Genomic DNA, 26,401 nt, shown 5'->3' with positions numbered 1-26,401 from the left:
TGTGCTTTATTCATTTATCTGTTTTATTTAACAATAGTATTGACATGTTACTTATTACTGCAGATAAATGGTCTCTTTTCGTCTGTATTTCAGCTCTGTGTAGATTTTCTCGTGTGTTTATAGTAACTTATCCAGTAGCTGCAGCATTTTGATTGTTTTGCTGCAGCTCATTTTTGCTCAATATAATGTATCAATATGATATAATAAAGTCAATATGACTTTATTTGGGATTTTCGGAGGACTTTTTTGTCGCTTGTTTAATTTTTCAGATGAATAAGCCCCTGGGCATAAAATCGCCAAAACTGTTAGCCGCGAGTTAACGGCTAGATAGCGACATTAGCAGCATTAGCCAGTATCTTGTAAACACTGCAGACTCCACGCTGCAGCACTAACAACATTTAGTTCTGGTTAAATCCAGCACAGACTCTGATTTAGGGAGTGTCGTCTGTAATAAAGTCAGCTCGATGTGGAATATTGTATTTCCACTAAAGAATTCTCCAGTTTGTTGCTATTTTCTTTCCTCAGAGGAGCTGCGTCCTGTAGGAGCAACGGCCACACGTCAAGTGGTATCGGGACCTCATTAATGAGTATGAGTAAAAGCATGTGGTATCGGTCCGATACCTGATACTGGTATCGGTATCGGTGCATCTCTTGTAATTACAACACGTAAAGTCGGAGATGTTCAGAGTGCTCAGATACAAGATAATAACAGTAATGGCGGCCCCCAGTGGAGAAGTGCAGTTAATGATAAAACTTTAACAAAACCACTAGATTAGTGAAGTGACAGTTACGATTGGTCGCAGCCTTCAATGTGTGACGTACAATGGGTGAGGAATGCGGGGACCCATGCTCCTCATGGGTCCTCCTGCCATGAGGACCCAAGCAGCTCCCTGCTTGGATCCTCATGGCAGGCTGCTGACATTGCTGCAATACTGTGGCAACTCCAAAAGACACTTTTGAAAAATATTTCCAAAGAAGACTTGCACCTCGCTAGCACTGCTTAAAAGCCTGGCTCCAAAGAGTTTATTTTTTTCTAAAAATTGCTATGACCCATGTAACAACGCTGAGCTGGGTGTCATATTTTGTGTTGAAAGTCTCAATCTAGGATTGACAGGCTCTGGAGCTCTGTGGAGGCTCGTAGCACATTGTCTGTAGGAGGAGATGGAGCAGCCATGTTATTTTCACAGACAACATACAGTAAGATCACTACTATGAATGTGGCTGAATGGATAGTCATTTATCCCTTACACTATTCACCTTATTCTGGATGTTCACGTTGGCCCCGCCATGAATTGTGCCCGCCCCTTTTCTCCTATCTATTAACACTAGCTGAGACCCGGCCTTTGGCCGGGCCTCGCTAGTCTCCACATTTGATATTCAGAGATTGTGAGTGATTACAAAGAAATGTCCAACCCGTCACACAGTTCAGCTGTAGACCAGTGGTTCCCAACCCATTCCAAAAACTATGGCCACTACAAATGAGTGAAAGAATGAAGGCTCAAATTTTTTTTAAACAAACTGCAATTGGAGGGTTTGATGCACCCGTGCTCCTCTCTTATAAAGTACGACAATATTGTCGCTAAACTTGGGGAACAGGATTCAAGAGACAGTGGAATAATTATGGATAAATATTAGGGGTTCAGCTGTAACGGTTTGGGTGACGGTGCAGGACCCGAGGTTTGGTGCATCACGGTAGTGTACAATAAAAAAAAAGAATGAGTAGGTTTTGAACTGAAATAGCCTAATGATCGTTATTAGACAGTATTTATAACCTTACACTAAAATTGTCAATGCTTTCAAAGCTGCTTGAGAATAAAATGTACCTCTGAGCTCACAATACGTGAAAGCAAAATAGAAAACAAAAGGTACAGCAGCAAAGTAAAGAAAAAAAAGGGAAAAAAACTACGCAGTGCAGGCCATGCGCTCGTTAAGTGGTCTCATTTTCGCTTTGACTGACACGGAGGAGAAATCAGTCGGAGCAGCGCGTTTGATTAGAGGCTCGTGTTTGAGCAGGTTTTGGGCACGCACGCACGCACACGCACACACATACACACAGGCACACACGCGCGCACAGACGCGCACACACACATCGCCCTGGTTGGATGCGCGCACACGCACGGCAGTCAGATCGCGTGCACTCGCGTTTGTGTGACAGCGGGTTGTCCTCGGACAGCAGCACCGCGGTCCATATGGACCCGTGGCCAATGCCCGCGGCCGGTGGGACCGTCACGTGGGGGCCGGCCGCGGATGTCCACGCACACACTCAGTACTGTCGCCAGGCTTCCTGGTGTTCCCAAACGGTCTCCCATCCCAGTCCTAACCAGGCCCTTCCCTGCTTAGCTTCGGAGGAACGGTCTCCCATCCCAGTTCTAACCAGGCACTTCCCTGCTTAGCTTCAAAGTCGGTATGGGAAATAAACATGGCGGCGCCCAGGCGGCGGCCATTGAGATAGCGTTTTCTATAATAGATGGGACTGGAGAAGTCCACATAAAATCAGTTACTGCACGAAAACAAAGCAATTGTCGATTTTTATTTTCCCTCGTTCTTTGTTTAAATAAACGGGCTTCGCGCTCGACCAGAAGTGTCAATACAACGGATGTGCCGAGACAAAGCAAAAAGAGTGGGCGGAGTGGATTAAGGTGAATATCTATGGTTATGTAGCATGTTTTGATTTATATCCGTGTGGAGAAACCTTCATAGGTATAACATTAGCATCTTTTTAGCTAACTGTTGTAGCATCAGCTGAGCTTGTTTAGACACGACTTTATTCACTCTGAGGTCATAAGTTGTCATTTTCAAGTGGCGCAGGTACCAGTAGCCTGGAATGTAATGTTGGACACTTTAGTGTTTTTGCCCAGGGCACAATGTAAACGATGGAAGAACAGATGGGTGCGCTTCAGCAGCAGAAGAAGAAACAACCAAAGTGAACAGAAGTTAAAATGCAGTGAGAGAAGTGATACGACTCCTCTAAGGGCTTTCTGAGCAGCCAGTTGCTCTTCTCTCTCCAAAACAAAAATCTAAAGACGTTTCCAAACTGGTCAGAGGGAAATCCAATGTCTATGTAGCAGCAGAACATCTTAGTCTGTGCACAGAAGACATGAATCAGGGACCTTCTTGTGAGTGCATGACTGTGCAAGCACTATGCACATTTCACAGGTTACAGTGTTTGTGACTAATTTGTGCAATATCTTTTTCCTTCCTGCGCGAAATGGCATGTTTATACCGTTTGTCAAAAGCTGTAGAGGAATCCAGACACCTCTCTCACTCTGCCAGAGATTATTAGTTATACATAAGCCATCTGCACTTAACTCGACGGGCGCAGGTGGCGGAAAGAGCCGTGTAAATATGCAAAGAGCCTGAGAATTGACTTTGGCATTGTTAAAACACTTATTCTGGCTAATACGGCCACTCTGCGACACTTTATGCGCGCGCACTGACAGGTTTCACAGCTTGTGTGGGCTGTGGGAGTTCTATATTTAACACAGCAGACTTCCCCCGGCACTTCACCATAATGGATTTGTCACTCGAATTCAGTCAATCATGTGCTATTGGTTTCGTCATATGTCATTATGTAACATCTCAAAAACTTCTCATATGAAAAAGTCCAAGTAAACACAGGATGCAGTGTGTAGTGCACCGATAATTAGACCTTTTAGACTTTCACATTTCGAGGACACCAGGGGCTAGCCGCAACTTCCACTTTTCAGAAAAGTGTGAGCGAGTCCAGCTAGTCTTGGTTCATCGACTAATGCTCAAGGCCCTGAGCCCAATTTATCTGTTCTGAACTGCTACAGAGGGACACAGTTGATTTGAATAGCCCTGTAGCTACACACTGTATAAAACATTATATAAAGGGTGGTTTATTCAACATAAGAGTGTGCTCTCAGAGGCAGCACACTATGCTACCCAGCAGTTACAAAAAAGACCAAAAACAAGATGATCACAATGTAAGGCTGTCGATAAAGGATTTTTATTAAGGATGATTTATTGTCTCTGAAAATAGTGCAATAAAGTATATTACTGAGATATTTCATCATTAAGCTGGTGCAAACTTTCTTGACAACAACTGTGTTAAATTAAACCTGGTTAGAAATACATTTATTGAGTCGCTTAATACAATAATGCAAAATTAGAGTAGATATAGACTATGTTTTGTTTTTTAATCAGAACAACCTCTTTGGCTGTAACTGGGCTGCAGCAGGAGCCTGGGCTGCTGTTCCAGATATAAATGAAGTAACACAAGTGTAATTGTCAAGCAAATCTATCAAACAATGACTGATGTTTGAAAATCAGAAAGAACTTTCGCATCAAACTTTTCATTCATTGTGGTAAGGAGATGCCATTTCACGTTGAACTGACTCAGAGATATTTAAGGGTGTTTAAGTGGAAGACCCGTCCGCCTCAGTTCCAGTCAGTGCAGTCCAATCCAACGGAGAGAAGTGAGTGCGTGAGTGAAGAGGGGACAGAAAAGGGCAGGTGAAAGGCATTAGTGTTCAATGTAGAAAAAGTGGATGAATAATATATTTTTCATCTACATAACCTGGTGCTGACTGTGGAGATGTATCCGGCTCAGACTGTGTGTGCAGTGGCTCATGTGAAAAGAGAAAATGTTAGAGGTGGGATTAGATCCTAGATACAAACTTCTGCTTTGGAAACCAACACACTATTATTGAGCTGTTATTGCGTAGACATGTGAGCCAGTCTAAATCATTAAATACCCAGGCTGAAATGAAGTTTGTCAAATGGATGCAGCACTTCTCTAAACACTGGCTTTTGAACAGTACAGAACAGTAACATGTCTGTAGTGAGTAATGTTATCCCTACTATTGCACTTGTATTTGTATAGTTGGCTAAAGCAATTGGGTTTTCTCTACTATCGACTATAAAGTCTATGGTGGTCTATGGTAGTCTGGTCAAAACACCAGTATGTGTGTGGATATACGCCTATACCGCCCACAGTGGCAGAAAATGTTTCAGTCTGGTACAGTCTAGAGCAGGGGTGTCAAACTTATTTTGGGCCGCGGCCCAAAATTCAGCTCCCACGGTGGGCCACGGGCCGCATGTAATACAGCATTTTTTTCAAATAAATGAATAATAATAAGCTGTGATTTGGTCAAAGCCCCAACTTGACTGTAGCTTCATTAATAACAACGACTTACACTTGTATTGCACTTTACAAGCCTGTGTCACTAGTTCCTCAAAGTACTACATAGTAGTCATTATTCATTGACTCCACACTCGGTGGTGGTAAGCTGTTACTGAAGCCACAGCCGCCCTGGGGCAGACTGTCCATTTACCACATGGCTATATAATATGTTGTTCATATCCTGAGCTCTTATTATGTCAGTGCCCTCTGCTGGACACGTGTGGAACTCTTTCCTTTTTTTGAATGCAATGCCCCCTAGTGGCTGGAATGAGCCACTGTCACTGCTTATTCTTTAAAAAATTCATAACTCCGGACACGAGTGTGCTAGAAACATACTTTTTTTTTTTTTTTACATACTCTGGAATTTATGGTCTACAGGGCAGGGGCCAGACTAATTGGACACCCCTGGTCTAGAGGGTAAAGCTCTGGGAGGGACCACTGCTTTGCATGACATCACCATGGGAGTCTGTCCAGCCCCTGTCCAGCCACTTACAGCTGAAGACTGCACTGAGCGCCACCGTCTGTACAAAAGTCTCGTCAACAGTCTGTGTTTAGAAATGCAAGTTGGGGCCAATTGTCTTTTATGGAATCAATGAACATTATTGTTCTGTTCACTGGATCTAGATGGTTAATATTCGTCATTGTGCGATTCTACAACAAAATTGCGTTCAGATGTTGGGTTAGTGCTGAGCCGCTGTGACTGACCTGACCAGCATGTTGGTAGGGGGGTGCTGTTTTTAGTGCTCCTCTGAAAAGGTGCAGCGCACATCATTCAGGTATCGGTGTCATTAAAGTACCAGCATCAAAAAAATAAAAATGCTCAGTACCCAGCCCTACTGCCTTTCTCGTCTCACCAATTTGGTCCAGGATTGGAGTGAAACTGTGAGTTGTTAGGTCCCATTTGCACTATCAAAGCCCCGCTGCTCTCTTGATCCGAGGAGACAAATTGTTTCTGAGACGGTTCAAGGTGGGTCTGTGCTTTTCTCCGCTTTATCAGCCCAGTCCGTGATAATGAAATCTCCTCTTTAAATTCCGTGTTATGTAATACTGACAGTACTTGTCTCTGTAGTGAAGCTGCCTCCTCTGCGCGTTCCGGCTCCATAATGGCGTCTCCAGGTGTCGGGCCATATTCGCCTTCATTGCTCGCCGGCTGTTCTCGAGTAATGAGCCTGAGAGAGCGACGTAACCACTGCCTCGTGCTTGTGCGCGAGCATAAGGCAGCGAAGGACTAGGGGCTAAAGCATACATACATAACAACAAACGTCTGTGTGGGCTCTCAATCGTCTATCCGTGAACAGCTAATACCACTTAGTAAGGGATAATGTAAACTATGTGGCATACACTAAAGAAGGGGTGGGATTAACTTGAGTACAATCAAAAACATGCTTTGTTTTGTGCCATTGATGCATGTTTCAGTCATTTTTAAATCTACTTGAAGCCATTTTAGATCAATATAGCATATTCTAACCAACTAAGGGCCTGATTTACTAAGGTTTTGAAAATGCAAATTACATTGTTTGTGGGTGCCGACATATTTATCACGACTGGGAGCATGTTTGAGAAGCAGATCTAAACTTTTGCACAGGACAGAATAATGAAGTTATTTAAAAAACAAGCAGCAACTTCCTCTCTCTTGGTAGAGCAGCGTTCTTTGCCTTTTTCTGCAAACTGCATTTGTGCCTTCCACACCGTTTTACTGGATGCTTTTGTATATCTTTGCTGTGGTTTTGTGAGATTCGGTGGATTTTTTTACTACAGAGAGTCCAAAATGGTCCTGAAGTAAACCGCTTTCTAACAGTAAACAAATAGCTAGTTTATGAGCTAAGGACATTTGAGACCTACACAATTCTTCTTCTGAAACACTAAAGTGGCACCAAGAGCCCCCACAGCTGCAGCACAGTGGAGGCAGCACAGTGGAGGCATCACAAGAGGCGCTACAGGAAAACAAGGAAGGGACAAACGAGGAGGTATCCAGGCAAGATTTGCAGCTAAGCCACACAAATCTTCTAGCCCTACTTTTGTCCTGACTAATTTAGTGTTCGTTCACTGGAATGATGGAATATATTCACTCTTCAGAAGATGGTTAAAGCGAGCGGAGCTGTGCAGGAGGATGAGGAGCTGACCAGTGCAGGACACCACGCTCTGAAACGGTGACAAACCCAGCAGGCGTTGCACCGTTTCAGAGCAGCCCTGAAGGCAGTACTCCGGTTTCCCCGACCTCCAAAAAACGTGCTGCTCAGGCCGGCCCAACACCTGAACGCAAATTCATTCTACAATTGTACAATTTCCATCCATTGTCTTCCACTTGTCCGTTGCCGGGTCGTGGGGGCAGCTGTTGGAGCTCATATCACATTGCACCAGCCCCTATGGCTCCTCCTGCAGGTGGTGGGTCCACGGGAGGACGGCCTCATGGTTCTAGCCGGGCCTGTTGGTCTCTCATAAGGGGTTTTTGAACCGCTCTTTGTCTGACCCGTCACCCAGGACCTGTTTGGCATGGGAGACCCTACCAGGGGCACAAAGCGCCCGACAACAGAGCTCCAGCAAACCCCCCGTTAAGGTGGAGGTTCCAGGAGGGGCTTACTTACTTGCGTAAAAACATATTTTCAAATGTTGGTCTCTATGATTCATTTACAAAGATAAAATAATAATTGTTATTTGATGGTGTTGAGAAACTTGATATACCAGTGTAGTCCATTTTTATTATACCTGCGAGTCTTTTGCTTTGGCCTTCTCATGTATTCTATTGAACTGGAGCGGTTCACAGCAGCTGTCCATCAAACGGCTTCCCACATCCTTTTAAAGGCCTTTTAAAAAGCTCCGTTTCTGTGTACGGCGTATTGATGACACAACCCGTGTTCTGCTGTTCACCTCTTCCTTTCATCCGTCTCCGTCGTGTGTCCTGCTGGCTCCTGATTTGCCAGACGATAGAAGCAACAGCCATCACTTAAAACAGGCATGTCCTAGCAGATTTGATGCAGTATTTCACAACATACCGTGATGGAGCTGATCTTGCCGATCAATAGCACTAGCCGCTGTTAGCGAAACTCTGTTATCTCTACTTCTTTTTCGTTTTTGTCATAATAATTTCATTCCGTATCCACCGTGTTGTCACCACGGCCCACAGACTTCACCCTTGTTCACTCAGTATCGTGTATTTGTTCAAGAAAGAACCAGACGTGTAGAATAAAGTAAAAGAAGCAAAAGTGAAACCAGGCAAAACCAGCATGTTTTTTTTATAAAACCAATAACGTGGATTCAAGATCAAGTTGTGTCAAGCGCTAATAAATACCCCAAGAAATTAAACATAAAGTGTGATTTTGATCGACTGAGCCATAAGTCTATTTAGTTAATTACGGCGCCAGGCCTCATTTTAAGCAGCACATGTCCATATAATAAACCCGGCAGCGTATGGTTTCCACAGAGCAGATGTTTCTCCACCTACTGGACTCTTCTATGTGCCGCTCATATAAAACAGCCTGTATGTGTGTGTGCGCATGTGGGAAGAGGAGAGAGAGGAGGCGAGGGAGAGAGGGTAAGAGTAAATGGGATGGAGGGTGAGAAGGAAGGAGTGATAGAAAATGATTAAAGGTAGATCTTATAATAAGCGGACAAAGTCGTAGCGTTGTTGAAAAAAAATAATCTGCAGATGGCTCAAACAGATTGGACATAACATAAATCGCAATTGTAAAACTTCATTCAAAATGCCTTGGGAACGACGCCCGGACTGGCAATTACGACAAACTCGGAGAAGATCTGAGTGGTCCGAGCTCCGAGGTGAAGACAGCAGTGGCAGCCCCCGGTGGAGAAGTGCAGCGGAAGAGCTCATCAGCGATGGGAACGCTGCTTCTGGATACGGAGTGAAGAAACGCTCATATAACGTTAGCATCTTACTAGCTGACAGTTGTAGCATTTGCCGTTTTGTTTACATACGACTTTATTCAGCTGGAACGCTCTGAGGTCAAAAATGGAGATTTTCAAGTGAGAAGAAAATCCCAGATACCAGTTGGCCCAGAATGCAGCATTAAACATGAATGCTTCCTGAATACGTACAGGACCTCAGGAGGAGTTCTTTGGGAGCTGTCGTCGACCTGCTCTAAGAAAACCTCTAAAAAGCCCCACCCCCTTAAAGGAACAGGCCACCATTTTTCCATACTGAGATATGTTCTTACCTGAGCTTAGAGGAGTTGATACGTACCTGTCTGGTCTTTGTGCCCGTGGAAGAGCTCGGTCGCTTCTAACTTCAACACGTTTGGAGCTATAGGAATATACTGGGAAAGGCCAAATGCTAACAACATCTTTGGTCTTTTTTGCGTGACTGAGGGCACACAGTTTTTCCATACTGTGATATCTTCCTTCCTGAGTTGATACGTACCTGTCTGGTCTTTGTGTGTGCCCGTGGAAGAGCGCAGTAGCTTCTAACTTCACCCCCGTTTGGAGCTATTGGAATACATTGGAGGAGGCTAAATGCTAACAACGTCTTTTCAGGCGTGACTGAGCGCACACACAAAGACCAGACAGGTACACATCAACTCGTCTAAGCTCAGGTAAGAACATATCTTAGTATGGAAAAAAAGGTTGCCTGTTCTTTTAAGACCACTATCCCACTGTTCTTCCATCTTTGGGCAGCAGTTACCTTCCAATTCTCAACTTTCGTGGCTGACTTCACGTCCAAGAGGAGAACTTAGCACTGCGTGTACCCCGCCTCTCCCACTGATTAACTCCTGAGCTAATCAGACTTTTAAATGGCAGTCTTTTGACATCGAAGCGCATTAGCCGCCTCCGACTTGTGTCTCTCTGAAGAAAATATGAACCCGCACGCCGACGCAGTCTGGACGGCCCGGCATGAATCTTGTCGCTCGCCCAGCATAAGTCTAGTTAGCATTCCCATCTGCAGCTACACACTCTCTCTCTCTCTCTCCTTCTCGACTGGTAACCCCCATTTTGCAATAGCACCGCATTCTGTGATCACAGGTGGAAATGCAACAGTCTATTTCATGCTTTTTCTTTATTGGAGCCGCTCAACACGTTTATTAGTAAGCTCTAAGCAAAGATGTCAACTCTCGCCTCTTAGATTAGGATGTTGATGCCTCTTCTTGCAGACTGTTGCTGTAGTTTCCCAGTATACATATATCATTAACGCTCAGAGAAGCTGATTAATTCCTCAGTTAGAAATAATCGTTTGCTTCTTGTCTATTATTGGTAACACAGAAGTCTCTAACGTGATAATTTCATGATAATGTGGCACAGTAATGTAACAAGCTATTTTTTCCAGAGGACTAACTACCACTAGCCGTTTACAAACATGCACTTTCAGACGGCTCGATTGAGAAGAGCTCCCCGTAAAACACCCTACACTTTACTGTTTATTCACGCTTCACTTTTCTCTGTCGCAGGGATGTTTATATCGACGTGACGGGGAAGAACTTTGCTAATTTCTTCAGTTGGCCTTGAGTGGGGGGTTCCGCACTTTCAAAAGCATCATCCCGTTTGTTCATATGCAAAACAACAAAGTAAACGGAAGAGTCCCAAAAGAACCATGTGCAGCTGTGTTTGTTAATGTTGCGGTAAAAAGGACACATGGACGTGGAAATGAGTGCAGGAGATGACTCAGGAACCTTCATTGAAGATGGACAACTCCTGTATAACTGAGAGCCTATACATAATATTCTATTGCCTATTTATGAAAAAAAAATCATACATAAGGGTAAAAGCACAAAGTTAAAGGAACTAAGATGTGTTCTTGCCTGAGCTTAGATGAGTTGGAAGAACTTGGTTGCTTCTAACTTCACCCCGTTTGGAGCCATAGAAGTATACTGGGAGAGGCCAAATGCTAATAACATCTTTGGTCTTTTTGCGTGACTGAGGGCACACAGTTCTTCCATACTGTGATATGTTCTTACCTGAGCTTAGACGAGTTGATACATACCTGTCTGGTCTTTGTGCGTGTCCGTGGAAGAGCTTGGTAGCTTCTAACTTCACCCCTGTTTGGTGCCATTGGAATACATTGGGAGAGGTAACAACATGCTAACAACATCTTTAGTTGTTTTGCGTGACTGAGCGCATGCACAAAGACCAGACAGGTACTAGGTTGTCTAAGCTCAGGTAAGAACATATTTCAGTATGTAAAAACGGTGGCCTGTTCCTTTAATACAGGCTGAATGTTCAATAGGTTTTCTACAGCAAACATAGTTTTGGATATGACTGATCAATTCTCACTACTTTCTTCCTTAATTTTGATAATCATGAATAATCGTAAAATCTCAATGTTTTTCCTCACAATAATCAATTGTGGCTCAAACATGTTGAATCATGACATCGCTCGCATTGATTCTAAAACATGACAATACAAAGCTGAGGAGCCCGACAGCAGGTTTATTAAGCCAATGTCCACATGATTCACAAATCCAATCACAATTGCATTACTTGTTGGAAAAAGTAAAGCACTTATGAGAGTTAGTCGCACTCCACAGTTCCAACGCCTGCACCTGGAGTCTTCCTCCCCATTTTTCTCTGTCTCGGACAAACGGCGCAATGTGCGGCCCCTCCCTGTAGAAGCATTAGGCCTGTACTGTAAGTACGTGGAGACACTGTGGAAGGCGGTACAGTACAGCAGACAGCAGCAGCAGCAGCAGCGCAGGGGAGGGCTGGCCTCACTGACAAAGCTCCCCACGGCTCCCCTTCATGTGACTCATTCTCCCACTCACATCCCCAGACACAAAGCGGCTTTCCACTGCCTCTGATCAGGAATGGCGTCATCCCTTTTGAACAATGTGTACAATATGGTGCAAGGGTTTTATCGTACACAGGCCGCACTGAAGCAAATGTTACAGTTTCAAATTTAGATGAATGTCTACAAGAAAACATGCATTTACCTGCACTATCGAGACCGTGAAGTTGAAACGCCCTTTGCATGCAGCAGTAGGAATTGCCTTTTAACAGTTGTTCTGTGCTAATGGCATGCTAGTAAATCAATGATGCCGTAATCAATGCTGTTTGACTGCAAAATGTATCCAAGTGGGCCCGGTGATGGATTATGTGCTTTTAAAATGCAGATATTGTTTTTGTCTTCTATCTATTCTTTGTTTGTTTATTTAGATCCCCATTAGCTACTCAGTTAAGCAGCTATTAAGCAGCTATTCTTCAGCTCCCTTACTATTTAAACACATATTATAAATATTACAAAATACATTAGGGTTGCAACTAGCGATTATTATTATAGTCGATTATTTTTTACGATTTATCGACTAATCGCTTGGCTCTGAATAGTGTATGGAAATGGTGAATGTTTTTTTATCACATAAAGCTAAAGTGCCACTGCCAGATGTTGATGGAGTGTACACTACACACCTCAACTTGAACTTGAGCGTACACTACATACCCCAACTTGAAAAATAAAGTGAGTTTCCATCAAAAATGAAATAAATAAATAAATAAAATCATGTCATTTATGCTCTATTCAAGTCTGTGTTTACTAGAAAATGATCAGTCGATTGATGTACAAAATATTACCATTCTCAGGGTATCATATAAAATACAACAATTACATTTCAGTTACCATTGCTTATTATAAAGTCAATGCAGTTACTCCAAAGTAAGTGCATACAGTCTAAGTCTTTTGGAAAAAACGAACATTGTGAATCTCAGAAACCAGTGAGTTCCATGCCACCATTGCTCTCTACCACGATGTTCTCTGAAGTAGATTTGTTCGACAGTAACAAAAAACGCCCTTCACTTGATTGGCCAGTGGAATAAGTATCAACATCACTGAAGAAAGTCTGTCTATTATAAATAATTTCAGTTGCTTTTGTAGGAATTTAATAAGACAATAATTTGATTCTGAAAGGACAGTTTAGAACAAGCCGAGATGCTTTATTTTGTGCAATCTGTAATTATTCACTGCTGTTGCCCACATGATGGAACAATAGTCCAGGTGACACAACACTATTGATTCCACCAAAGTTTTCCGTATACGAGTCTGCTGAATGCTGAACTGTGCTGCTGTCCACAGTCACGCCAAGCAGCCACTTGTTCAATGATCGAGCCACCAACAAACACATACAGAGCAGGGGAGTCTTTTAAAAGATGATGAGATCCCAACATCATACATTTGCTCTTTGCAAGATTAAGAATTCCCTTATTTTCTTTGATCCAATTTTCAATTCAATTAAATTCATTATTTAATATAGTATTAAGTCTGGTAGAGTCGTAATCATACACATACTAAATAGTCAAGTCATCTGCATAGGGATGGGTGCCGTTCATTTTTTTTTTGCGAAACCACTACTTTACCTGCTTTTCGGTACCGGTGCCTTAATGGTACTTTTTACGATACTTATGTGATATCTTATTGTCACTGCCCCGTATTTAGCACGGGTGTCACGTAGATTATGAAGTGACTATGAAGAAATTGAGGACAAATCGGCTCTGATCTAAAAAAAAATTACCTTATTGTTATAACAATAATGTAGTGGTTTTATGTAGCGTTTTTCTGGACACTCACTTTACATTGCACTATTCATTGAAAGCAAACTTGGTGGTGGTGTTGTAGCCACAGCTGCCCCTGGGATAGACTGATGGAAGTGAGTTTTCCAAACGGTCTCCCATCCAAGTGCGGACCAGGCCTTTGCAGCTTAACTTTCAAGATCTGACGTGATCGAGCAGGGCAAAGGCGACACAGCCATGAGAGGATTTTGGTTAAGGTTTGGCCAATCATTGTCACATTCACCTGGAGCAAGTGATGGGCGAGTGAAGCCTTGTAGCGCTTTGAGGCTTTCCTAGCAAAAAAGTGTTGTACGCTTCGAAGCCTCTGAGCCGTTTCATTCTCTTTGAACACTGACCTCTTGTGGACAAACTTAGTTATCGCGACTTGAAGCACCAACACAATCATATGGAAGAGAAGTTTCAAACAGACGTGTAGCAGTTTTATTATCTGCAGCCTGATATTGAGGCAATGCACAGAATGAAGCAGTTTTCACGTGACCAGGTGTTACTGAAAGAGGCTCAGACGCAGTGTTTCCAAGCAATCTGGCCATCACAACCTGGATCTACACATGAAACCAGCTTTGTGTGCAATCCCCTGTCCATTTCTGACTTTTGTTTGGGTTTAAACTAGTGCAACCTCTAAAAACCCCGTGTGCAGCCGCTCACAATTGCACGATGGACTCAACTTTAAATGATTCGTAGAGCTTGTCATTCCAACCTCTCTCTCCTGACAGCCGTCCTGCTCGCCCTCGTGGTCCTCTACTTTCGCAGTCCTCTTTGGACAGCGGATGGTATTGACTTACACTTTTAAGATCCATTTCTTAGTGTCCATTGTTGACACGTCTATAATAATCGCTCTGTACTACAAGGCAGCTCAAGAGTTACTGAAAATAATGATGACTTTGATCTGGCGTCCCAAAGCTTCCAAACATATGCCACTGTAAAGACCCTGACATTCACAAACTTCTGCCACAGTTTCCAACACTAAACTTTCCCAAAGGTCCACCCACCCGGCAGACATGCTGACTCATCCTATTTATTTGTATCTTTTTTTTTTCTTTTTCCTTTTTGTCGCACTTTTCGCTCTGTCACTTTCTTTCATCCCTCCATGCTCATTATTTCTGCCATTACCTCTTCTTACTCTTCTCACCCATCATCCCTTGAACTCGGACTCATTAGGGCCGCAGGAAATACCAATATTTATGAACACGGTGAGGGAGAAAAGGAAACATTAGCAAAAGGAAGGTGATGAAAGGTTTTTTGAGGCTTTTGCTATTATAGCTTTGTTTTGCGTCCGGGGTGGCTGCATTGATTGGCGGACAAAAGCCAGCACACAGGGAGGGAGGAGGTGTGGTCGCCTTATGTTTCAGCTCCTATGTGCCCTGTAAACAAAAATCTTTTTGAAATCTCTTGAAGTCACAATTGTATCAATGCATTTGCGTAGGAATTTGAAATTAGGTAGCTGTATGTTGTAAATGGACTCAACTTATAAAGCGCTTTTATGCTTTTATCAGGCCCAAAGCGCTTTACAGTGAGGAACCAGTCACCCATTCACTCTCTCATTCAAACACCAATGCACGCAGAGACTGGAGAAGTGTCTTGCTCAAGGAAAAAGCAACAGTGTGCATATGCGGGAGCTGGGATTCGAACCCACAATCTTCCGATCACGATACGACCTGCTCCACCAACTGCACCACCGTCGCCCTCGTTGTAAATATATCTTTGTTCTGTCTGTGCTCCAGCAACCAATACCAGAGAATTCAATATATCTCAAAAAAGGCTGTTACATGGTAAACTGATATATTTGTTATTATAGGCGACCCACTGCAGGTGAATACAAAACAAGCTACAAAGATTCTTTTCAGAGGGGATTTTGGATCTTGTTTACATTTGGATTTAAAGCCCAATGAGTCAGACAGGAATTACATATTGAAAAATCGCTGTGAATAAAGGAAACAAAAAAACCTTCAGAATTTTGATACCGATGAAAGAGGAAGCTGTTAAATTAAAATGTTACTGGTGGTCGGAACTCATTCCAAACTTTTCCAAACAATTTAGGAGTTCTGCTCTCCCAAAATTTCATCCACTGAGCGGCGCTGTGATCAAAAAGGACACAGTTTGTTGTGGAGCGCACTTCCTGTTGCTATTATACTGCATTCAGACTGAAGGCGATGGAGACTTTTCTGTTCTGTTTAATTGCCTTAATGGTTTGTGCAGCCCTCTGAGGAAACTCCTGTTGGAATATTGGGCTTTACAAAACCACTGATTGATTCTAAATCAATCAGTGTTAGACGTCAAGGGCGAGTGATTTTGAATGTGTTCTGAAGCGTAGGAAGGAGCTCTTGCCTTAAAAATAACTGCTGTTTTGGTTCTAACTAGTCCCTCTTTGTTACTGTCATGTCCTATGGATCTTCAACTATAGCTATACCCATGGTCTACGCAAGGATCCCCCCAGTATTTAAACATATATCCAGCCCACACGTCCGAATAAAGGACTATTATTTGTGCCAGTGGACAATGGTTATTCCAGGTTAGCCCCGTTAGCTTGTTACAATCGCCTACAGCTCATTGTTGATGAAAAGTGCGCAATAAACCACAAATGCATCAAGCCCGGCTCAGTGTGTGATCATCTCAAAGGCTGCTTTATATAGTTACCAGCTTTACTGACGTTATTAGTGCATAATACTTGTTTTCACTGGATCTATGCATGGTAGCTGCGAAGCAGCTATTTAGCTCTGGGCGAGCGGTTAGCAGCTCGGCTACGGACTTATTGACATGGCTGATGTGCTCACGTTGAAAACACAGACATGATAAAGTTGTATTGGGCAGAGAGATGAACAGAGGCTGTCAGTGCTTTTTACTATAGTCTCCCAGGGACAGCTCACAGACACCGGGGGCAGCGGTTAGCTGTCCCGCCCGGCCTTCCAGGCTCCGAGCCGGGCAGTGTGTGGCTGAGTGTCCGCTGAAGGCAGGAGGGGGGCTATCTATCTATCCAAGCTTAACAAAGGAAAAATAGGGGTGAAACACTAATAAATGAACAGACGATTTTAAGCCCAAAATGGTATTGTTTATATGTCATTTATTGAACAATAAATCTATATAGTCATTATTGTGACAGCCCTATCAACATTGACCAATGTGGGGGAAACAAAATAATCTATGTTTCCATCTGCCGTGACTCGCCTAAAGCCAGAAGCCTCTCCAGCTCTTCCCAACCATGTCATTGTTAGTCCTCGATGTGGGTAATGTATAATATGTATGCAGGTAGGGTATATTCTTTTCCCGTTATCTCCTCAGACTGGTTCAGTGTGGAGCCAATCATTGCCCTTAAAGTGTAATGGAACACTCCACCCCACCCACATCCACCATCCAAAAACGCGAGCCTTATGCCGTTTGGATGCACTGCTGAATGAACGTCCTCCTCCCCCTCCCACTGCTTGGTCAGAACATGGATCTCTGTGTGAGCATGGGTGAGCGATCGGATAACTGTTGAGTGATGACGTAAGCTAACACGTTTTGGCAAATTGCAGTTCATCGCCTAACCATGTCTGCGCTGGTCCTGGCAGCCCGTCAGAGAACACTTCAGCGGGACAGGGATACCTCTCTCTGGGGCTGGCGGAAGGATTGGATGGTTCGGTTGAAATGATTGGGGCGAACTCTCTGGTGTGAGCCTAATGACCTCATACATCAGAGCTGCAGATTTACCGGCGATGAGGGGGTAACTAGCCGGGCCCTGTTCAATACTGCATGTGGAGAGAGAAGAAACGGTTCCATACATTGACGTGAAAATGGAGGCCGGAAAGAAGTGAGACGTCGTGGTGGCAATTAGGGCCGCGGAAAGTCGAAACCGTCGATATTAGCGAAACGAAAATGCAGGAATTCGGCAACATAATGTCCACTGCAGATGACAAGTCAAGATGTCACCCTTGTAGTTAAAACATCTACAAACATATTTAAGTTAAAGTCAACATATCCTGCATAATTGAGGCTCAATAGGTACCCAAGTCAGGATTTCTCTATAGATAAGAACCAACACTCGAAGGGAAGAGAGTGTATTGCAAGTTTTCTACATTTCTACATGTAAATAAAGCTTTGGTTTAACTGCCGTCATCACCATTATGCAGCGCAGTTTGCTCCCACCTGCGATCGACTGGCCTCCCACTGCGCTCGAATGATGTTAGCATAAAATCAAAACTCTGCTAATTGGCCTCAACAGCGCTCGACGACTTAAGCCCACTGTTGATGAACAAAACTGTGCATTACAGTAGGTGTGAGTTCAGTGGAGGGATGTGGTCTCAGATGGAGGGGAGTGGCTTTGAAAACGACCGCCGATCCACTGAGAGAAACACCCAAAGAGAAAATCCATAAATGTTGACTATTAGCATTTTTTCAGGGATTGGTTCTACACACTTCCACATGTTTTTTTTTTTTTTTGAGAGGACACTGTTCCCAACACAAAGCACACACAGAGAAATGACTGTGGCAAGGTTTTGGAGCGGACAGGGCAGTGTTTTAGTTCGGGACAGTCAACTTGTATGAGCGAAATGTTCATCCTCGGCATTTAAAACATACCTGAAGTGAAAGTCTGGTGCATTCACACACGTGTCTGTTCGTACACAATGCTTTGTCTTCTTGCTTTAGTGAAGCTTTCTTGGATGAAATACAAAAAAAAAACCTTGCTGCTAACAATAAGTGTTCATAGTACTTTGTGTAGTTCTGTTTCTGGACCGTTTGTGACCGCTCTATAAGGGCTTTGTAAATTCATACAAAGATGACCATTTCCCAAGGCCTTTTCAGTCTTATTCAGGCCTCGTTTCTGCTGTGCACTAGCTTCTTTTGAACCTTACTTTTGAACAGTTTTATTATTGAATTTTATTTTTTAACTCATTTATAAACCTAAACATATAAACCTTATGATGTTGAGATTTAAAAAATTATAATTCTTTGGCCCAAGGACATGATGGGCACGTTTCCGTAACTGCATTTATTGTCTGTAATTCTGACCTATGGGAACCAGACTCACCGCTGTAGCAGTGAGTGAGTCTGGTCACCGCAGCGTCAGTTCCATTTCCCACCGCAGTACATGCAAACAGGAAGCAGAGTCAACCAATCAGCAAAGGGCGGGCGTCTGCCGTTGATACGGAGTTATTTACGGTTTTGCATTCATTTGCGCAGGATTATGAATCACGAAACTCACCTACACATTGTTATTGAGGGACTTCCCGTGAGTGACGCTGCTCGTGAACAACACGTGACGAAATATAAATAAACAAATAAACGAATCTGATTGCACGGGATGGTTTAGATTTTTCTGATGCCGCCAACTGATCCCAGTCTGTATAAAAAAATCGAGAGGGGAATCATTCTGATCTCATCAGGCTAATGGTAACCGTCATAGTGCAGATAACGTTGACTCGTTCATGGCTAATATACAGTACAGTATCTGTAATCCGTAATCCAGAACTGACACAAAGTTCTGGACTCTGTGGTGTCCAATCCATGTGGGAAGATTAGGGATGTAACGATCCAATATTGGTATCTAATATATAAGCTGATACTGGGGAAAAATTACAACATCAAAGCCGACCTGTGAATATGGGCATGCTATGTGTCATTTTGAAGCTCTGACTTGGAAAACTCCAAATCTAGAGAATTAAGTTGCTGATGCACAGGTCTTTTTGCTTGCTGCACGAGTGGCAACTGATCAAAGCTGGGACAGTAACTATGATTGAACCACCTAAAGCAGCCTAATAATCAAGATTAATGTAACCTTATCAGTCTTAAAGAAAACACATCGCCATTGCAGAGTTCACAGATATTAGCTTGTCAATTATTACAGTGTATTAATAGATATAATTGATAATGTAGCATATTGTGTGCAAGAATAGATAAGACTTTATTGATTACACAATGAAGAAAAGAGGACCATTCACTTTTAAACTTCTAAAAAAGTCTCCTGGTTTTGATTAATATCAGATATCGGTAGATACTCAAACCCCCAGTATCGTTATTGGAAGCAAAAAAACGATTGGTGCATCTCTTGTGAAAATGATGTCTCATGCTTCCTCACTCTCTCGGGCAGTGTATAAATAAGGGAATTTAGTTTCACTTAAGGCTGCAGCAGCTGTATAGCATAAAGCAGCATGTAGCTCCTTTAAACTGCCCAGAGGTACCATGTCCTTTAAAGCCACATTTACACGAGACTAGGATCACCTAGAGACCTCAGGTAAATGGTAAAAATGACTGACATCCTCAAAGTCTCTTTGCCCGTGAGAATCTGCCATGTCGGTAATTTGGAAGGTCAAAATTTAGACGATTTCCACCGAGTATAATTGGGCAAACCCGGAATCAGCATGTCAGCGGAGGAAAGTTTTCAACTTGTGCAATGAAGGATAACGAAGGCACCATGCATTCACAGCGTCTTTAACCGTACATTTGTGTCTGTATTCAACCTAGTGCAGGGTCTTTGGAAAAGTTTGGATGTGTCTGGTGCAAAGTTTGGAAGGAGGAGACTGCTTTAGTGAGAAGAATGAACGGATTGTCAGCATTCAGAGTTATTATTATATCTGTCATTTGCAGCAACAAAGTCGGTAAACACTGGCTTTCCTTCTCCCACACAAATGTTCCTAAAAATCCCCCACACCAGTTTTACAGAGTTTCCAGGGTAATTCAAATCCCGCGCGAATGGGTTTAAGACTGATTTTTGCTCCCGTCTTCCAACCATTATGTTTATTATCATGTTAGTAGCCTGCTTGACATCTTGATAGCCGTTTGCCCCATAACAACCGGGCTTGCCTGTGGCGTGAGCCTATCAAAAATGGCCGCCTCTTGTTACTGCGATTTCCCCCCAACATCTGAATGTACTCACCATCGCTCCATTGTGCCGCCTGTAACTCTCACACCTCTCCTCGCGCTGCATCCGTCTTCCTGCCGGGGATGGGGTAGAGTTGAGTGGGGATGGATGAGCGGGGGGAGGGGGGGCTTCGGTGGGGTTGGTGTGGGGGGGGGTGTCTCCAGTGGTCGCCCCGGTGACGGAGTGGACTCATTACCGCCGTCGAGTCGGAGCGCGGCCGTAAAAACCGCGATGAGAGCAAAGAGGGAGACTAATTGTGTAGGCTGCCGCGGGGGAGCGAGTTAGCCAAACGAAATCGCCGCTACAACCACTAACTCCTAATCAATTGACCCGCGGTGCGCCCCGGCAGCAGCAGCGCCATAATGAACCGTTATGTCGGAGGGTGTAGCCGTCAGTCTTCGGGAAACCTATTGTTAAGGTGAGAGGAAAACCAGTAACGTGTTCTGTGGAGATGTCGGTTCAGTTTGGTGCCTGGATTATGCATTTACTCGTTTTATAATGTTAAATCTTCATCAACACCAGGCCTGGAGTGTTGTTTTGTGTCACTTGTATCTAGTCCTTTTTCCTGCGCTCAAAGCTTGATACGGCCTGTCCAACCTTCGTCACAATTTTCGACCTAAATCGACCTAAATGCGTTTGTTAAAATACTAATTCAACCTGAAAAGGCTCAGAGACAGAATACGTTAGGAAAGTTTTACTGAACGTGAATCATGATTAGGGCTCAGACCCCGGCAGAAGATCGCAGTAATGATATGGAATACATGGTGTTGATGGATGATAGCCAGATTCTTCCCCTGGAGCCCGGACACTGGTGGTGGTGGGAAGATCCGAGGCTGCCATTGGCGACAACGAGCAGAGCCGAGGAGAGACCTGATGGAGGAGGGGTGGAGGAGGGTCACAGCACGGCTGGGAAACCGGCGAGTGATTGACCAGGGAGTTTAAGAAGGAGATCCTGGGCGATGATTGGCTGACACGGAGGTGCGGTTTGAGCTGGGGCCGTGATTGGATGATTGGTAAAGGCTGCTGCTGATGAGGCAATGAATGGAGGCTGCGGGTATGTCTTTCATGTTGAATTTGCGCTGGAGTTTCATTATTTTTTTTACCAAAACTAGACTAAAACCTTTAGAGATTTTGTCAACTAATACTATTACACATAGAAATAACTAACTGTGATTAAAACTGAAAAGCACTACATTTATTCAAGTATACATGAACTTTAACCACTCTAGTATAAAAAGGCTGATTTTGCATGTTGAAAAAAAACCTCCCACAAAACAAAAAGACTAAAATAAAACAAGCTCAAACCGGGGACAGTGCATCCAGCCAGACCTCACAAAGTCAGACCAAATCAGAGAGGTCTCCATCCCAGCCGGACCGCACCAAGACCCCATCTGCTGCACTGGGCCGGAGCTAAATACAGCCCAGACGAATGTATCCAGCAGCCCACGTATTATCACGGAATTCATTTATTTGACTTTATTTTCAACCAGAGTTTTGACGATGTAGGTTCAATATTATTCAGGCGTTTACATGTGATTTAGACGACTTAGTTTTGTCCCATTTTTGTATAGTATGACTCTAACTAACCTCTGGGCTCTGCTCCAGGCCTGTCCTCCCCCCTCCCTGCCCTGGCTGTCACTTGCACCAGCCAAACATGAGCATCAACACCAGCTGAAGCTTGTAATGCTTGTTCAGACATATAGCAACAAGGCAAGATATGGTGAAAGTACATTTACTTGACATTTGCAAACTAATATACCACTTCATTTTTATTCTAGAATCTCCAAAAACACATGAGATGATGTTCAGTGTGGGCACGTGAGAATTTCCTTTTTTGAAAAGCTTGTGGTCACAGTGGCGTGGGAGAGGGCCTGATGGAAGTCCCTACATGGGAAGTTTTGAGTCCACACAAGGGAGTTCCACGCTTTTGCCGTAGAGGCCACTCTGGCATCGCGGGGCAACGTGCCTTGGTTCGTTACTTTGAAATTCCGCCACGAGGCCAACGAGTTTGTCTGTCTGTGTTCCCCCAAGTGTTCTGCTCTTAAAGGAACAGGCCACCATTTTTCCATACTGTAATATGTTCTTACCTGAGCTTAGATGAGTTGATACGTACCTGTCTGGTCTTTGTGCCTGTGGAAGAGCGTGGTAGCTTCCAACTTCACCCCCGTTTGGAGCTATAGGAATACATTGGGAGAGACCAAATGCTAACAACAGCCTTGGTTGTTTTGCGTGACTGAGGGCAGGCACAAAGACCAGACAGGTACGCATCAACTCGTCTAAGCTCAGGTAAGAACATATCTCAGAATGTAAAAACAGCGGCCTGTTCCTTTAAACATGCAGTTGTCCTTGGCGTGTCGGGACACCTTCTTCGTCTAATTCTTCTCGATGAACTCCATCTTCACCCATACACAATGATTTCAAAGGATTTTTTGACCGAGGCCTTCACCTGTCGACTGAGCTCCCTGAGAGGGGACGTAAACTGTCCTGCGGTCTTGCCTGATTGAGCCTGTGATGATGTCCCGTCTCCATCACTGGTTTAAAACGATCGTCCACAGACCCCGAAGACCTACGGAAAAATGTCCAAAAGGGAATACCAGTCAACATGCTCAAAAGAGTGGACCAAAACTTTCAGAATCATCTGGATCAGTAAACTGTGTAACTTTAAATCTGCATTGTTGTGTGACAGGCAAAAAATAAGAAGAATCATTTTCACACATTTCTCACACCCGACCCTGTAGAACACCATAGGGCAAGTCCGACAAGTCAGGGCCTGGGAGACTGAGAGTTGGCGAGTGGAGACGAAACTAAAAATATTTAACAAGCTCTCGCCACTGTTTGAATGCACAAGGTATGAAAATGGAAAACATGTCAAACGTATATATGAGCGAAACCCTATATTCCTCCCACATGACGGTCCAATGCAAATGTCTCTTCACAAAATGGTTTCACAGACAGACTACTTAAGGAGCACACAGACGAGGCAGCATTAAAAATTCATGACGCAGGGTGATGGGGCTCCTCTGGGGGACGCGCTTCTCTGTTACCGCCGCGTGCCGCTTTTTCAAACCTACATCCACCACATCCAGACATTAGGAGCCTATTCTATGCATTATTCACAATTCTTAAAGTCGTGCTGTCTAACATTTTGCCCAGTAAATCTTTGTCCTCCACATTTTTTTAAGTCCATAAACTCGTTTCGAGCCGTTCTGCACTCAAACTGCAATCCCACCTATAGCGGCTGCACAGGGAGCTCTAAGCAACATGGAAAATGCACAGACTGATTTAAATGATACAGGATATGCAGGATATGTCCACTTCAGTGACGTGCGGTCAGGGGAGGCAAGTGAGGCAGTCATCATGAAAAAAACAATACAAATACAATAGTGCTGTCCATCAATTACAATATTGAATTAAGAGATTAATCTCATGAATGTCATAGTTAGCTCACGATTAATGTCAAATTAATTGTACATTAATCGTACTCTAAAACTCCTATCGGGTTCCTCAAATATACGGCAAACTTGGGGTGCAGGTGGGTCGGGTTAGAAAGTGCACTTACTTCTTTTGTTTCTTTTTTCCCCCTTACATTGTTACACATAAAGTTCATTCTTATCCATAAATGACTCTCAAAGTAGACAATGTTTTGGTTGAATGTCCACTTTTATAAGTATCATTAGCGACTAGAGAAAATAGTTTGAGTCTTCTGCTCCAAATGAAAGAAGAAAGGCAGAGCTAAAACAAGGCCACAGCTTCTTACTGACCTGAGGCTGCTCTACTTCAGTACCAAACAACTGTGCAGTTCGAGTTCCAGACTATTGTGTTTTGTTTGACTTTTTGTCAAACAAAACGATAAAAAGTGTGACATGACATGGTGAAAGTGAAGCCTCTGGAAAGCGTCTGCTCGTTTCCTGATAACTTATGGCCGACTTATCGGTGATGAGTCCATAAGCGATTTCAAAGGTGTCCTCAGCGGTCTTGGTTTGTGAGCAAAACAAACCAACAAGTCCTCCTGTAAACTTGCTGTCGTTGAGTGACAGCTGCAGCGTCTTTTTAATGTGTGTCAGCAAATTGGGCCTAATTAATCGCAGTTAAAAAAATGACACCGTTAAAATTGATTTGCGTTAAAACGTTTATAACGCAACATTTTGGACAGCACTAGAACACAAACTAAACAAATACAATAAACTTAATAAAAACAAGTTATTTTTCTAATGATGATGATGGGGATTTTCTTTTTTCTATTTTAATCAGTTTTGTGGTTAAAAATGTCCCAATATTTGTCGATATCGTGCGCATCCGCTGCTTCCACACACACACACACAAACACACACACAATCTTGTACTTCTATCTTAGTGAGGACATTCATAGGCATAATGTATTACCCAGACCCGAACCCTAAGGTTTAGAGCCCCTAACCCTAAAACCACATCTTGACCCTCAAACAGTCCTTCAAATAAGTGAGGACCACCTAAAATGTCCTCACTTTACAAAAATGTCCTCACTCTGTTGGTTAAAAATGCAAACTGGTCCTCTCAAAGTTGTAAGTACAAGAACACACACACACACACACACACACACTGACCAATAGGTTTTCTCTCCCAATCAGTCCCTTTTTCGCCCCCAAAAAATAAAATACATTTCAACTTTTTTCTGGTTTTCTATCATCTGGATAAAGAATCTGGCTGATGCACGTCACGTTGAACCCGCCCCCGACGAGGCCAAGGGGGCGCTGTGTCTGCACAGTATTTCTTTGCACGCTTTTCGGAGAGGCGTTTTAAACTTCACGAGATGATTAAAAGTGAAAAGTTCAGACTAAACCAAGCGCCTCGTTTTACGTCCCGTTGTGTCTTCTGAATTTTCCTCGGCGACATTGTGTGAATGCATTTTAATCTGAATGTTAACTTTTGATGGAAAATATTGTTATTTCAATGGCGCAATGAAAAACAATGTCCGATATTTTTTAGGATATGAAGGCTGAGGAGTACAAAGGGGTGTTTTTCTTGAAGGTATGAAGCGAATACATTAACGCTGCAGGTGAAAAGTGTCGGAGAGGGGAGCAGGGCTGATATGTGATATGCATCGGAGACACAGCCACAGCCGTCAGAGCAGCGCCCCAGGCCAGTCCACCTCTGTCTGACAGCTTTTAAGGAGAAGAAGAGAATTTCAGCAGAGCCCTCTCTCTGTTGGAAGTTCTTTGTTTTGCTGGCAGTGGTTTGTAAACCACAATGTTCATAGAATTTCAATGTTTCCACTGCAATTCCACTGCTACAGCATTTATGGCACAATAGATACGATTAGGTCTGTATAATCCATGATTCAGGGACTCGGAATGTGGAGAAATGTAAATTCCTGGCCGTGACTCTTTCCCATGACTTGAATTGGAACTTTGACAACGCTAACATTGCCCAGGAAGCGAGATAAAGACTAAAAAACTAGGATTATTTTGCGGAATTGCAAGTGTCCTAGACAGTTGTTGTAATCTCACTCTGAAAAGAAAATCAGACTTTGAAGAACGCTCAGTCAGCGGGACCACTGGGACAGTATAAAGCAAGACTCTTTAATCGGGCTTTACAAAGAGTTAATGACGTCTCAGGCTGCGCCGCGAGGGCCATTTTTGAAACGCTTCCTTCAGGGAAAAGACCTCGTTCTACTGATCGCCATTCTAACGCTTTCTTTCACAAGCCGTGATGACTCTAAACAACGCAGTTTCATATTTTAATGGACTTTTTATTGCTGTGTTAACCCATAAAGGGATATTTCAGGATTTCTGACATAGGGCCTCATTTCCTAGTTATCCATTTATATGGCTAGTCTGGTGTTATAAGTGATCTGCCTCAGGTGCTCTGTGGAGCGGGTCAGACTGTTTTTAATGCAGGCTAGCTGATACCATAGAAATGCGCTAGCCTAGCACAAGCCTAGC

At 43.5% G+C, this 26,401-nt stretch overlaps 1 protein-coding gene across 1 annotated transcript in view; it reads left to right on the top strand.

The window, feature by feature from the left end:
• Positions 1-26,401, top strand: part of LOC306971526 (voltage-dependent calcium channel subunit alpha-2/delta-1) — a 225,059-nt gene that overhangs the window by 44,299 nt on the left and 154,359 nt on the right. The window lies entirely within an intron of this gene.

The sequence above is a fragment of the Gobius niger genome (genome assembly GCF_951799975.1).
Source record: "Gobius niger genome assembly, chromosome: 12".
Taxonomy (NCBI): Eukaryota; Metazoa; Chordata; class Actinopteri; order Gobiiformes; family Gobiidae; genus Gobius; species Gobius niger.
This window is presented reverse-complemented; position numbering and strand designations above follow the sequence as displayed.